General features: G+C 30.5%; 1 non-coding gene across 1 annotated transcript; it reads right to left on the reverse strand.

Moving 5' to 3' along the window:
* Nucleotides 1–12326: 12326 nt before the first annotated feature.
* LOC139903244 (small nucleolar RNA R71) lies at nt 12327–12433 on the reverse strand. The gene has a single exon (XR_011778079.1). It is a non-coding gene; the product is annotated as a small nucleolar RNA R71 (small nucleolar RNA).
* Between the last annotated feature and the right edge of the window lie 1897 nt (nt 12434–14330).

Consider the following 14330-nt stretch of genomic DNA (forward strand, 5'->3'; position numbering starts at 1 on the left):
AATAATAGTAGATATATAAAATGTGTAAAGATTAAATATTATATGTAACTATATAATATATTATGTTACATAATTAATAATAAATAATATCAAGATATTAAATTAAATTAATTTATAAATTAAAATATAGTTACTAAAGTAATATTATTATCACTTTCAATATTAATATCAACATTAGTATTTTTAACATTATCATATTAAAGATATAACATATAGAAATAAAATTTGATATATATAAATATTATTATTAATAATACCAATATAATTAGTATTATTATTATTATTATTATCACTAATAATATTAATACTATCATTGCTACTAATATTAATACTATTGTGATTTATTACTACTCTTATTATTATTATTAATAGTATTATTTATATTTAGATTATTATTAATATAATTAAAATTATTAATAATTAAAAGAAAAGAAATGGTACGTATGAACTATGATCCAAATTCAGTTGCATATCGCCATCGACACTGTAGTTGATTGATTCAATTAGTACGAATCAGAGTTAAAGTATATGAGTGAATCCAAAATCTGTTATCAATTGCCATCGATTTATATATTTTTTTCTTTATTTATGTACTGACTAATAATAAAAAAAAAACATCGACTAATTCACTCCATAAATCAATCCAACAGGTCAGTGTTATGAACGACTTCCTTGAGTTCTTTCACAGTTACTATCAATTATTATTTACAACAGTTTTATTGAATGAATTAAATTTTTTTCTTTAAAAACCGTCGCTCATACCCTGTCACGGTTCCATTTTTCAAATAGTTCGATCTCTTAACGAATTTCAAAATGTATTAATGCAAAGTTGTTGTAAATCTTATGCTTGAACTATCTGGAAAGTTACAAGTCTTAATTTTTCAAATCGAATTTCAATTTTAAAGTCAAAGTTTTGAAAATAAAAAGTCAAATTGTGTTCATAGATCGAATTCGAATTATACGTCGGGATTTAGGTCCAATTGACGATTTAAAAAGTTTCCTGGAGAGATTTATGATCTTTTTCATGTTATAAATAATATGTAAAAACGTCTTTCAATCGAAATCAATGTTTGTGTTCTTCCTTGAAGTCGCGATAACAGAACCAGTGTATATATATATATATTTTTTTGTTTCTGATAAATTCAAAGAATCATTAGAAAACGTTCTGTCTTAAATGCTTGTATTACCTTCACAAAATAAACTAGCTGTTTTGGTTATGAACTGTCTTGGTCGATTAAATGAGGGAAGAAGATGAAGAACAGAATAAAAGGGATATATATATAATTCGATTATAAAACAAAACAGATAAGCAGTTCAGCTCAGTTGGTTTAGAGTGTTACGGATTATTAAGAGGTCATGGGTTCGAGCCCGTGCATGGGCTGTTTTTTTTTTGGGAAACCCTTTCTTTGAGGTAGTCTTTAAATATCATTATTATTATTGTTTATTATTATTGTTATCATTATTATTGTTATTATTATATTATTATTATTAATATGATTATTATTGTTATGATTATTATTATTGTTATAATTGATTATGGCTATTAGTACTAAGTATATAATTAATATTAGTATTGTAATTATTATTATTATTACTATTATCATAATTATATGTATTATAACCATTATGATTATTATCATTCTTATTATTATTAATACACTTATTATTGTTACTTTTACAATTTAAGTATGAATATTATTATTATTATGATTAGGATCACAAATTGACATTATAGAAACTTTAGTCACTAGTCTAAAAATTAAACGTGGAGATTATGATTACTATGAATATGAAAATAAAGATTTTTAGTAATACGATTAAGATTACAAACATAGGAATTGTGATATTATTATGAAAATGATTGAAATTTTAAGTTAAGAGGAATCGTTAAAATTATTATAATTATTGTTAATATAGTTATTATAATTCAACTAAGTATCATTAACATTATTAATATTATTATCCTTATTAACAATTTTATGATTATTACTTGTATCATTATTATTATTAATATTAGTAACACCAAAATTATTAACTTCACTAACAAATGATCTTTATATAAAAAGATATTTAATATATAAAAATTTAACTATATTAATATTTTTTTTTATTAAAAAAATGGAGATATTTAGTAAGTAATAAAATATCTAAGTTATTGATATAAAAATCATAACAATAATAATTTTATATATATAAAGGCTTATTCGATTACAATTATATGTATTAATAAATATACAAATGATATAGGTTCGTGAATCCGAGGCCAACCCTGCATTGTTCAATATAGTCATATGTATTTTTACTACAAAATACATTAGGTGAGTTCATTTGCTCCCTTTTTACTCATTATATTTTTGGGCTGAGAATACATGCGCAATTTTTATAAATGTTTTACGAAATAGGCACAAGTAATCGAAACTACATTCTATGGTTGGATTATCAAATCGAATATCACCCTTATTAGTCTGATAATCTAAGAATTAGGGAACAGACACCCTAATTGACGCGAATCCTAAAGATAGATCTATCGGGCCCAACAAGCCCCATCCAAAGTACCGGATGCTTTAGTACTTCAAAATTTATATCATGTCCGAAGGAGGATCCCGGAATGATGGGGATATTCTTATATGCATTTTGTGAATGTCAGTTACCAGGTGTTCAATCTATATGAATGATATTTTGTCTCTATGCATGGGACGTATATTTATGAGAACTGAAAAAAAAATGAAAATCTTGTGGTCTATTAAAATGATGGAAATGATTATTTATGTTAAACTAATGAACTCACCAACCTTTTGGTTGATACTTTAAAGCATGTTTATTCTCAGGTATGAAAGAAGTCTTCCGCTGTGCAATTGCTCATTTTAAAGATATTACTTGGAGTCATTCATGACATATTTCAAAAGACGTTGCATTCGAGTCGTCGAGTTCATCAAGATTATTATTAAGTCAAGTATAGTTTAGATATATTATGAAATGATATGCAAGCCGTCAACTTTCAATGTATTGAAAGTTTGTCTTTTTAAAAATGAATGCAATGTTTGTAAAATGTATCATATAGAGGTCAAGTACCTCGCGATGTAACCAACTATTGTGAATCGTTTATATTCGATACGGACTTCGTCCGGATGGATTAGGACGGGTCATGAAAGTTGGTATCAAAGCGGTGGTCTTAGCGAACCAGGTCTTGCATTAGTGTGTCTAACTGATAGTCGTTAGGATGCATTAGTGAGTCTGGACTTCGACCGTGTCTGCATGTCAAAAGATTTGCTTATCATTTTTGTCAAAAATCATCTGTTTATCATCCTTAGGAAATCACCTGTTTATCATTCTTAGTCTAGACACATCTTACTGCAATGATTGCATAAATAGTGTATAGACAAAATTCATGTCTTAGCGTATCTGATAATTCATATCTTAGCGTATCTGTTACTGTAGACGTTGCCTGACATCTTCCGTAGATTCCTCCGTAACTTATGGGATTTTAGTATTATATATGCATATGTAAATTATGTATTGCAGGTTACTAATCTACATCCTATTCTATTCCTTATCGAAAATCTTTCATCTGATCGTACGAGATGAATCCCTCAACTAGTTCGAGTCCCTCGGATTCCGACAGCTATTTCGATAGTTATCCCGACTGTTATTCCGAATGGATAGTCATCTAAGCTCTGGAAACAACATCACCAGAATGAATCAACCAATCATCCATCCCCAGTTCATCTGATGGTTTCGTAGTCGACTAAATCAATGGAGACGAGAAGAAGGCGATCTTTTCCACTCACCAACCTGCACTCTTGGTGAAGAACCTGAAACACTTACCGACGAACCTGTTCGTAACACCATTTTCTCTCTCATTTCCAAAGTATCTCGCCACGACTATATCACAAGTCAAATTCAAAACATTATTCATTCGCTCGTTCATACCGACAATCATCCCGAAGTAATACAAGAAGTCAACGAACTTCGCGCTCGAGTAATCAATTTGGAGAATATGGTGCAAAACGTACCAGCTTCAACAACATCACCTGCATCAACAGTACAACCAATAACCTAAGTTTCAACATTACATATTCAACATCTCATTCTGTACCTCGAGTATAATCATCATTCTACGAATCATTCTACATTAATTATCTTCGTTCGACATGGCGATTATATAATCTTTAATGTTTTAGAGATTATATATTCTTATTCTACCGGTAAATCAAATGAGTCTAATATCATATTGACTCATTAAATCCATGATTGCATCTGAAGAAAATATATATGTACATATGTTTTCATAAAGATTGTAGTTAAAAATTCTTTTGTAGAAACTGTTAATGGTGAAAATATTTTAACGGGTAGGTAATACCCTAGAAATACTTAGATTTCACATTAATAAGTTACACTATGCATTCTTCGAAGCTGATTCAATAGTCATTTACTATCCTATTTACAACCACCGATATACGTATCCGTTCACCACAGAATAACCATTTTCATTCAATTTCATATTTGGATTTTGACCTATCAGAATCCAACAAGTGGCATAATGAAGAAAACATTTGACAAAATAAAATTTGTTAGAAACAAATAAATTAACTATGAGAAATTTTGTTAAGAATCCACGCTAACTGTTCCTAGCTAATTATTCCTAGCTAACTGATTACATTTTATTTATCGCAATTTAATTATCGCAATTTTATTTATCGTCATTTAATTTCTGTTATTTACTTTACGCACTATATTTATCGTTATTTAATTTCTGTTATTTATTTTACGCACTTTAAATATCGGGACACGTATACAAGGTTTTGACATATCATATCGACGCATTTATATATATTATTTGGAATAACCATAGACACTCTATATGCAGCAATGATCGAGTTCTCTATACAGGGTTGAGGTTAATTCTAAAATAATATATATAATTTGAGTTGTTATCGAGTCTGAGACATGTACACGGGTCACGATAGGTATTAATCAATTCGAATATTATATATTAAACTTTATATGAATTATTGGACTGTCAACTGTGGACTATCGACTGTGGACTAATAATATTGGACAATTAAAATGAATTAAAATATTGATTATAACATATGAAACTAAACAATTCTTCAAGTTTGCCACTTGATTTCATCTTAAACCTCATTTGTATCTTGACAATTTCAGTCTGCGTTCAAACCTTTCATGATTCTTGAAAACACCTCAATTGAGAGGATGAACTAACCACACTTCAGCTACGGAAGGAAGGATTTATACATATAGTTATGCACCTGAAAACACTCGGAACCTGAATAAACGTTAACACATATCTGTGCTAATTCCTTTGGCGTTATTATTACCAAAAATCAATTTGCAATTTCTTTCCAAATTAGCCAAATTTGTCACAGCTCCAACAAGTTAACTTCGACTTTTCAGTCGGACTAGCCTTACTAAAACCTTGATATATATGCGTACTCTTTTATTGTTACCGGGGAACCTTTTATATTTCATCTTATTACCAGCAGACGTACCAGCAACCTCGTTTCTCTTTGGGCTTAAATCCCTCCGACAAATCACTACATTTATCTATTGAAGTCTCATCATATTCTCATCCGCATCTTGTAACGAGAACTGTCATACCAAATACCGGGAATCAACAATCGGTACTTTGAAAACTCACAGCATATCTACATCAATAGTTATATGTATAACATTTATCTTTTAGAATTATGGTCTTTCATTCTGAAATCCTGAAAAGCACTCAGTCTACAAATCAAATACTCTGAATGTTGAAAAAGCTGAATGAAGCAGCAGAAACCGTAGACAACCGTAAATGACCTTAATCGTCGGAAGTTGATGATAAAGAATTGTAGGTTGGCAAAGCTCAGAAAAAGTTTGAAACTGAAAAACTGAGTGAGCAAACTATGAAGGAAGCCATGGACAAATCACAAAGAATAAGTTTGACTTCAAAGAATCTAAATGATTCAATACCTGCTGAAGTCATTAACGAATACCTTGCTTTTGACTCCAAACTCTTGCGGACAAATTTTCTTCACCATCCTTCGATATTAGAAATTCCAAGACATCATCGTATCTTTCATTATAAATATCCTCCATATTTCTGAAGATATTTTTATAACTATTCTTATCTGAACTCATTAATCTCTTCGTGCTATCACTGTTACATCATATAGAAACTGTTAGTTTCTATATTTTGTAAACTTTCGAGCTTAAAATATGAATGTTATTGAAGTAATGTTAGGAACTGATGCATGAGTTAGTATAATATAATGACACTTGATCAACATGATTATATTACAGTAATTCATGCTGAGTTTCTAATGGAACGTGATGATTCACAGAACATACCGTCGTTATGTGCCATTTACACGACTCTTACATTCTATCCAATCTATAAACATATTTAGAACATATCTTATTGATAGTTCTATCTTTTTGGATATTCTGGTAATTTACCAAATCAAGATCGTGCCATTACGATTTCCTTCTTAGAACATTTACTATGTTCATTCTAAAATTCATACCTATGAATTCTGGACCATTACATGCGATGCTTAATGACAAGAGGAGGAAACGAAATAATGAAGTTTCGAAGTATAAATGGGGGTATAAACCGCAGCAATAGGAGGGGACCTTAACTGTGAATGACAAAGATTATAGAAGATAGAAGCAGGGACATCGAAGTATAAGGGGAGATATAAAACCCAACATCCACTCGGAAATTATAAACTGTATATGTCGATGCATATAGCAATATAAAGACACGGGAGAACTAGAAACACTATAAACCCAAAAGTATAGTAGAAGTAAATAGATTCTTCTGGCGGTAGATGAAAGAGAAGAATGACAGATATGAAAGTTAGACGTATATCGAGAACCAGAACTGGAGGGAGCATATTGACAAATGATTCAAAGTACGAATTAAAGGAGAAAGAATAGAAGGTGTGAGTTGTAAGGAAACGAAGGGGGTGGATTTATAGTAAAATATCCGACAAAGCAATCCAAAACGGATGATCGCATTTAAAGCGGATCCTAATTTCCTTAATTATTGAAGAATCAAATCTTTTTACGAAGATTTTCTCTAAATCCCATGACTTCCGGAAATCAATCATAACTACGTCATCAGTTAAAACGATTCTACACTTACTCATTTCACTCTCTTACGATAGCTTCACTTATACTCTTCGCATAATCAAATTGTTTTATCTATATTATTCAATGATGATAAAACTCTATTATCAACTCATATTAGTCATGAAAACATTTTTATAGTTAGCCATGATGACCATGATCAAATTTTAGGACGAAATTTCTTTAACGGGTAGGTACTGTGACGACCCGAGAATTTCCGACCAAATTTAAACTTTAATCTTAATCTATAATCGACACGATAAGCAAAGTCTGTAATGTGAAAGTCTCAAAAACTTTGAACTGTGTTCATGTATACATTTTACCTTTGACTAATCCCGACGATTCACGAACAATTAAGTATAAATAAATATGTAAACATATATGTGTAACTAGATTCCATACACATGGAACATTATATATATGTATATAATTAATAAATATTAAATATTCAATAAATTATACAAATGGTAAATACGATATAATAAATGAAAATATATTAAACTTAAGTAACAAGTTTGAATATAATTGTTATATTAATCTTATGATCATTAATAGTAGAATTACTATTAATAGATATATTGTAATGTATAAATATAAATATAAGTGTATATATAATAATGTGAAATAGTAAAATACAAATTAATCAGTAGAAAATAATATAATATAATAAAGTTATTATTAAAAAGAATCTATATAAACATATATGATTTATAAACATAATTATTACTATATGTACATTGTAAAATATATATATAATAAATATAAATATTATGTGAAATAGTATAATGTAGTATATAATAATTATATATATAAGACATTATTAATGTATTCATATTTACATGATGTAACTAATATGCAAACACAATTAAATAATAGTAGATATATAAAATGTGTAAAGATTAAATATTATATGTAACTATATAATATATTATGTTACATAATTAATAATAAATAATATCAAGATATTAAATTAAATTAATTTATAAATTAAAATATAGTTACTAAAGTAATATTATTGTCACTTTCAATATTAATATCAACATTAGTATTTTTAACATTATCATATTAAAGATATAACATATAGATATAAAATTTGATATATATAAATATTATTATTAATAATACCAATATAATTAGTATTATTATTATTATTATCACTAATAATATTAATACTATCATTGCCACTAATATTAATACTATTGTGATTTATTATTACTCTTATTATTATTATTAATAGTATTATTTATATTTAGATTATTATTAATATAATTAAAATTATTAATAATTAAAAGAAAAGAAATGGTATTTATGAACTAGGATCCAAATTCAATTGCATATCGCCATCGACACTGTAGTTGATTGATTCAATTAGTACAAATCAGAGTTAAAGTATATGAGTGAATCCAAAATCTGTTATCAATTGCCATCGATTTATATATTTTTTTCTTTATTTATGTACTGACTAATAATAAAAAAAAACATCGACTAATTCACTCCATAAATTAATCCAACGGGTCAGTGTTATGAATGACTTCCTTAAGTTCTTTCACAGTTACTATCAATTATCATTTACAACAATTTTATTGAATGAATTAAATTTTTTTCTTTAAAAACCGTCGCTCATACCCTGTCACGGTTCCATTTTTCAAATAGTTCGATCTCTTAAAGAATTTCAAAATGTATTAATGCAAAGTTGTTGTAAATCTTATGCTTGAACTATCTGGAAAGTTACAAGTCTTAATTTTTCAAATCGAATTTCAATTTTAAAGTCAAAGTTTTGAAAATAAAAAGTCAAATTGTGTTCATAGATCGAATTCGAATTATACGTCGGGATTTAGGTCCAATTGACGATTTAAAAAGTTTCCTGGAGAGATTTATGATCTTTTTCATGTTATAAATAATATGTAAAAACGTCTTTCAATCGAAATCAATGTTTGTGTTCTTCCTTGAAGTCGCGATAACAGAACCAGTGTATATATTTTTATTTTTTTTATTTTTTTTGTTTCTGGTTAATTCAAAGAATCATTAGAAAACGTTCTATCTTAAATGCTTGTATTACCTTCACAAAATAAACTAGCTGTTTTGGTTATGAACTGTCTTGGTCGATTAAATGAGGGAAGAAGATGAAGAAGAGAATAAAAGGGATATATATAATTCGATTATAAAACAAAACAGATAAGCAGTTCAGCTCAGTTGGTTTAGAGTGTTACGGATTATTAAGAGGTCATGGGTTCGAGCCAGTGCATGGGCTGTTTTTTTTGGGAAACCCTTTCTTTGAGGTAGTCTTTAAATATAATTATTATTATTGTTTATTATTATTGTTATTATTATTATTGTTATTATATTATTATTATTATTATTATTATTAATATGATTATTATTGTTATGATTATTATTATTGTTATAATTGATTATGGCTATTAGTACTAAATATATAATTAATATTAGTATTGTAATTATTATTATTATTATTATTATTATTATTATTATCATAATTATATGTATTATAAGCATTATGATTATTATCATTCTTATTATTATTAATACACTTATTATTGTTACTTTTACAATTTAAGTATGAATATTATTATTATTATGATTAGGATCACAAATTGACATTATAGAAACTTTAGTCACTAGTCTAAAAATTAAACATGGAGATTATGATTACTATGAATATGAAAATAAAGATTTTTAGTAATACGATTAAGATTACAAACATAGGAATTGTGATATTATTATGAAAATGATTGAAATTTTAAGTTAAGAGGAATCGTTAAAATTATTATAATTATTATTAATATAGTTATTATAATTCAACTAAGTATCATTAACATTAATTCAACTAAGTATCATTAACATTATTAATATTATTATCCTTATTAACAATTTTATGATTATTACTTGTATCATTATTATTATATAGTATCATTATTATTATTAATATTAGTAATACCAAAATTATTAACTTCACAAACAAATAATCTTTATATAAAAAGATATTTAATATATAAAAATTTAACTATATTAATATTTTTTTTTAAAAATGGAGATATTTAGTAAGTAATAAAATATCTAAGTTATTGATATAAAAATCATAACAATAATAATTTTATATATATAAAGGCTTATTCGATTACAATTATAGGTATTAATAAATATACAAATGATATAGGTTCGTGAATCCGAGGCCAACCCTGCATTGTTCAATATAGTCATATGTATTTTTACTACAAAATACATTAGGTGAGTTCATTTGCTCCCTTTTTACTCATTATATTTTTGGGCTGAGAATACATGCGCAATTTTTATAAATGTTTTACGAAATAGACACAAGTAATCGAAACCACATTCTATGGTTGGATTATCAAATCGAATATCACCCTTATTAGTCTGGTAATCTAAGAATTAAGGAATAGACACCCTAATTGACGCGAATCCTAAAGATAGATCTATCGGGCCCAACAAGCCCCATCCAAAGTACCGGATGCTTTAGTACTTCGAAATTTATATCATGTCTGAAGGAGGATCCCGGAATGATGGGGATATTCTTATATGCATTTTGTGAATGTCGGTTACCAGGTGTTCAATCTATATGAATGATATTTTGTCTCTATGTATGGGACGTATATTTATGAGAACTGAAAAAAAAATGAAAATCTTGTGGTCTATTAAAATGATGGAAATGATTATTTATGTTAAACTAATGAACTCACCAACCTTTTGGTTGATACTTTAAAGCATGTTTATTCTCAGGTATGAAAGAAGTCTTCCGCTGTGCAATTGCTCATTTTAAAGATATTACTTGGAGTCATTCATGACATATTTCAAAAGTCTTTGCATTCGAGTCGTCGAGTTCATTAAGATTATTATTAAGTCAAGTATAGTTTAGATATATTATGAAATGATATACAAGCCGTCAACTTTCAATGTATTGAAAGTTTGTCTTTTTAAAAATGAATGCAATGTTTGTAAAATGTATCATATAGAGGTCAAGTACCTCGCGATGTAACCAACTATTGTGAATCGTTTATATTCGATACGGACTTCGTCTGGATGGATTAGGACGGGTCATGAAACTAACTATCTTAGGCTTAAATATATGTTCGATTCTACTGATATCTCAAAAATACGACTCTAGGTCATACTTCCCTTACTCATACTAAGGAGTAGTACGATTTAGGCCCCGCTAAATATAAATTTAAAATAGTACCCACCCCCTTGGTGGTTGATTCTGACGTGCTAAGGCCTGACGACACCGCACAAACAAAACCGTCCGTTTCGGCCATAGCAAGGGGGAGTCTAATTTTTGGCGCCGCTGCCGGGGAACTGGTATCAGGCAATACTGCTCTTTATCAAACTTATTCAAAAGCATTTAGTGGTGTCTAAGAAAGACAATTATACACGGACTTGGTTGTTGGATTTTTCGAACAGTCGCCAATTATTTTGGGACCAAAAGGATCCTGCCTCTCCGTAGTTGGCCTGGCCACTTAGTTTGTTGAATAGTTCGCGGGGAGCTCTGTTATCGAAATACCAGGGAATCAGTATCCAGAACCAAAAACATATTCAACCATAGGATAGTTAGTTAATTAAATTAGATTGCCTTAATTTAGACTACTTTAGATTAGACTACCTTAGACTAGTTAGCCTATCTTAGATTACTTTAGAAATTTAGTTTATTTGCTAAAAAATTAAAAACAAAAAGGCATACCCAGTGTATGACCCAAACCCGATCTAGACCAGGGCCGTTGTTATTCGTACCTGATCCAGACGCAATAATCTCTAAAGCACGCAAGGAAGCACGAATCAGAAATCGAATGGCGTTACGCGTCACTTTAGCAGAAAATACCCAACCCTCGATTGAAGGTCGAGGAGGACCAATTAGATTTTCAAAGATTCAAGGACACTCGTTCGAGTTAAAACATCACATCATCTAGCTCATTCAGAATAGATGTCAGTTTCATGGATTACCGAATGACGATCCTAATTCTCACCTTGATAAATTCATATCTCTTTCGAACTCCTACAAACAGCCAGGGATAGGACAAGATATAGTCCGGCTATACTTGTTTCCCTATTCTCTCACTCATCATGCTCAAACCTGGTTCGAAAGACTGAAAAAAGATTCAATCACGTCATGGACGGAGATGGCTACTAAATTCCTAACCAAATATTTCCCTCCTTCTAAACAAACCAAACTAAAGAATGACATCATTAACTTCAAACAAAGTTATGATGAATCTCTTTGCACTGCATGGGAGCGATTCAAAACTCTGCTAAAGAAATGCCCTAATCACTAGCTAGAACGGTCAGCCCAAATCTGTACCTTCTACAATGGTCTTACGATAAATCATAGGACAACGATCGATGCAGCAGCTCAAGGGAAGCTGATGAACCAAACCGCAGATGAAGCATGGGAATTGCTCGAGAACATGACAATGCATCATCATGATTGGAACAGTGGTGAAACAACTTCATCATCTGCCTCACTCTCTGCACTTAACAATCAAACAGAGGCCATCAAATCCCTCACAGATAAGATGGAATCTCTTGCTAAACAACTCGGAGAATTGAAGACGCAGCCGCAGTAGGTCAACCAAGCTCAGGCTTTTGTTAATTGTACCAACCCGTAACCTACCAAAGAATATCAAGTTGAGTATGAAAACCCTGACGGTCCAGTCTGTTACGTTTAATACCCAGCTCGTCCACCAAATCCCGGATTCAATCAACAACTTAGGGTTAATCAGTTTCAGCGAAGCAATCAACCTTTTCGCTATCGCTATCCACCTTATCCAGCCCAACAATCTCAATTGACCTACGATCAACCACTTCCACTCACTGGTACACCAGTCGAGGAAAATTCCCCTACCACCCAGATTACAAAAGCAACTAACCACACTCTCGGAGCTGATGATCAGTTGACTCAGTTCATTCAAGGACAATAACAGCTAAATCAGAGAACTGCAGCCAGGCAAGATCAGACGGAGATACTAATGAGAAATCAATTGGCTCTGCTCAAAAGTCTAAAAACGCAGCTCGAATAGTTATCACAACGCCTTGAAACCCGACTGCAGGGAAGGTTACCAAGTAATACTATCCAAAATCTCCACATAGAAGAAGCAAATCAAATGGATTCCCTAATCCCAGAGGAAGAACCACGGAGAAGGTCAGCTAGGCTCAAGAACAAATCGACATATACTCAGAAGCTGACACCTGAAACTCCAGTTCGTGTACCCTATCCTGGAAGGGTATAGGAAGAACCATCCAAGCTTGATTCCTTCAAACTTGATGGAAGATTCCTGGACACTATGTCCAAAGTTCCCAACCAGAAGAGATATATCCGAAGGCTTCTCTCTACAAAGGAAAGGATACCAGATTCTAACAAAATTCCACTGAGTGAAGAATGCTCTGCATTACTCAGGAACTCTCTACCACAGAAGCTAGGAGATATGGGCCGATTCATTTTCCCGTATTCAATCTACCAATCTGGAACCATTCATGCGCTAGCAGATTTAGGAGCAAGTATCAACCTAATCCTCTACTCTCTCTACAAGAGATTAGAGTTAGGAGACTTGTCACCAACTAAAATGACAATCTAACTTGCCGATCACACAATTCGATATCCTAAGGGCATAGTTGAGAACGTCTTGGTGAAAGTCGACAAATTCTTGTATCCTACGGATTTCGTAGTAATGGATATTAAGGAAGACCTACACACACCAGTAGTGTTAGGAAGAGCTTTCATGAATACAGCTAGGACTGTCATTGATGTGTACAATCAAACCTTGATCTTACGATCACATGGGGAGAGCGTCACCTTCAAAATTGACCGACCAACTGATATTTCTGGACAGGCAGAGATGTTTTCTATTTCCACCAGACGGATCACTTCCGATGACGAGTCTTCACCACCAACTGATGATATCGAGATGGGTGTCGAATCACAGTCTGTAGACGACCCAGAAATGTAAAAAGAGGATCCCAGCGAAGAAATAGAGGAAGAGGAGGAATCTGAAGAGGAAGAAGAAATGGAATACGTAAAAGAAACTGCGACAATACCCGCTCTAAGCACTAAGTGTCATGAAGAATTAATGAGTCTCGAGATGGAAGATCACAGTTTAATCATTCGCTTCAAGAAGAAGACCAATAAGGCTGAGGTTAAGAATATAGAAATTGATCCTTTAAGTATCAAAGTGGAG

Source organism: Rutidosis leptorrhynchoides, chromosome 3, assembly GCF_046630445.1.
Source record: "Rutidosis leptorrhynchoides isolate AG116_Rl617_1_P2 chromosome 3, CSIRO_AGI_Rlap_v1, whole genome shotgun sequence".
Classification (NCBI taxonomy): Eukaryota; Viridiplantae; Streptophyta; class Magnoliopsida; order Asterales; family Asteraceae; genus Rutidosis; species Rutidosis leptorrhynchoides.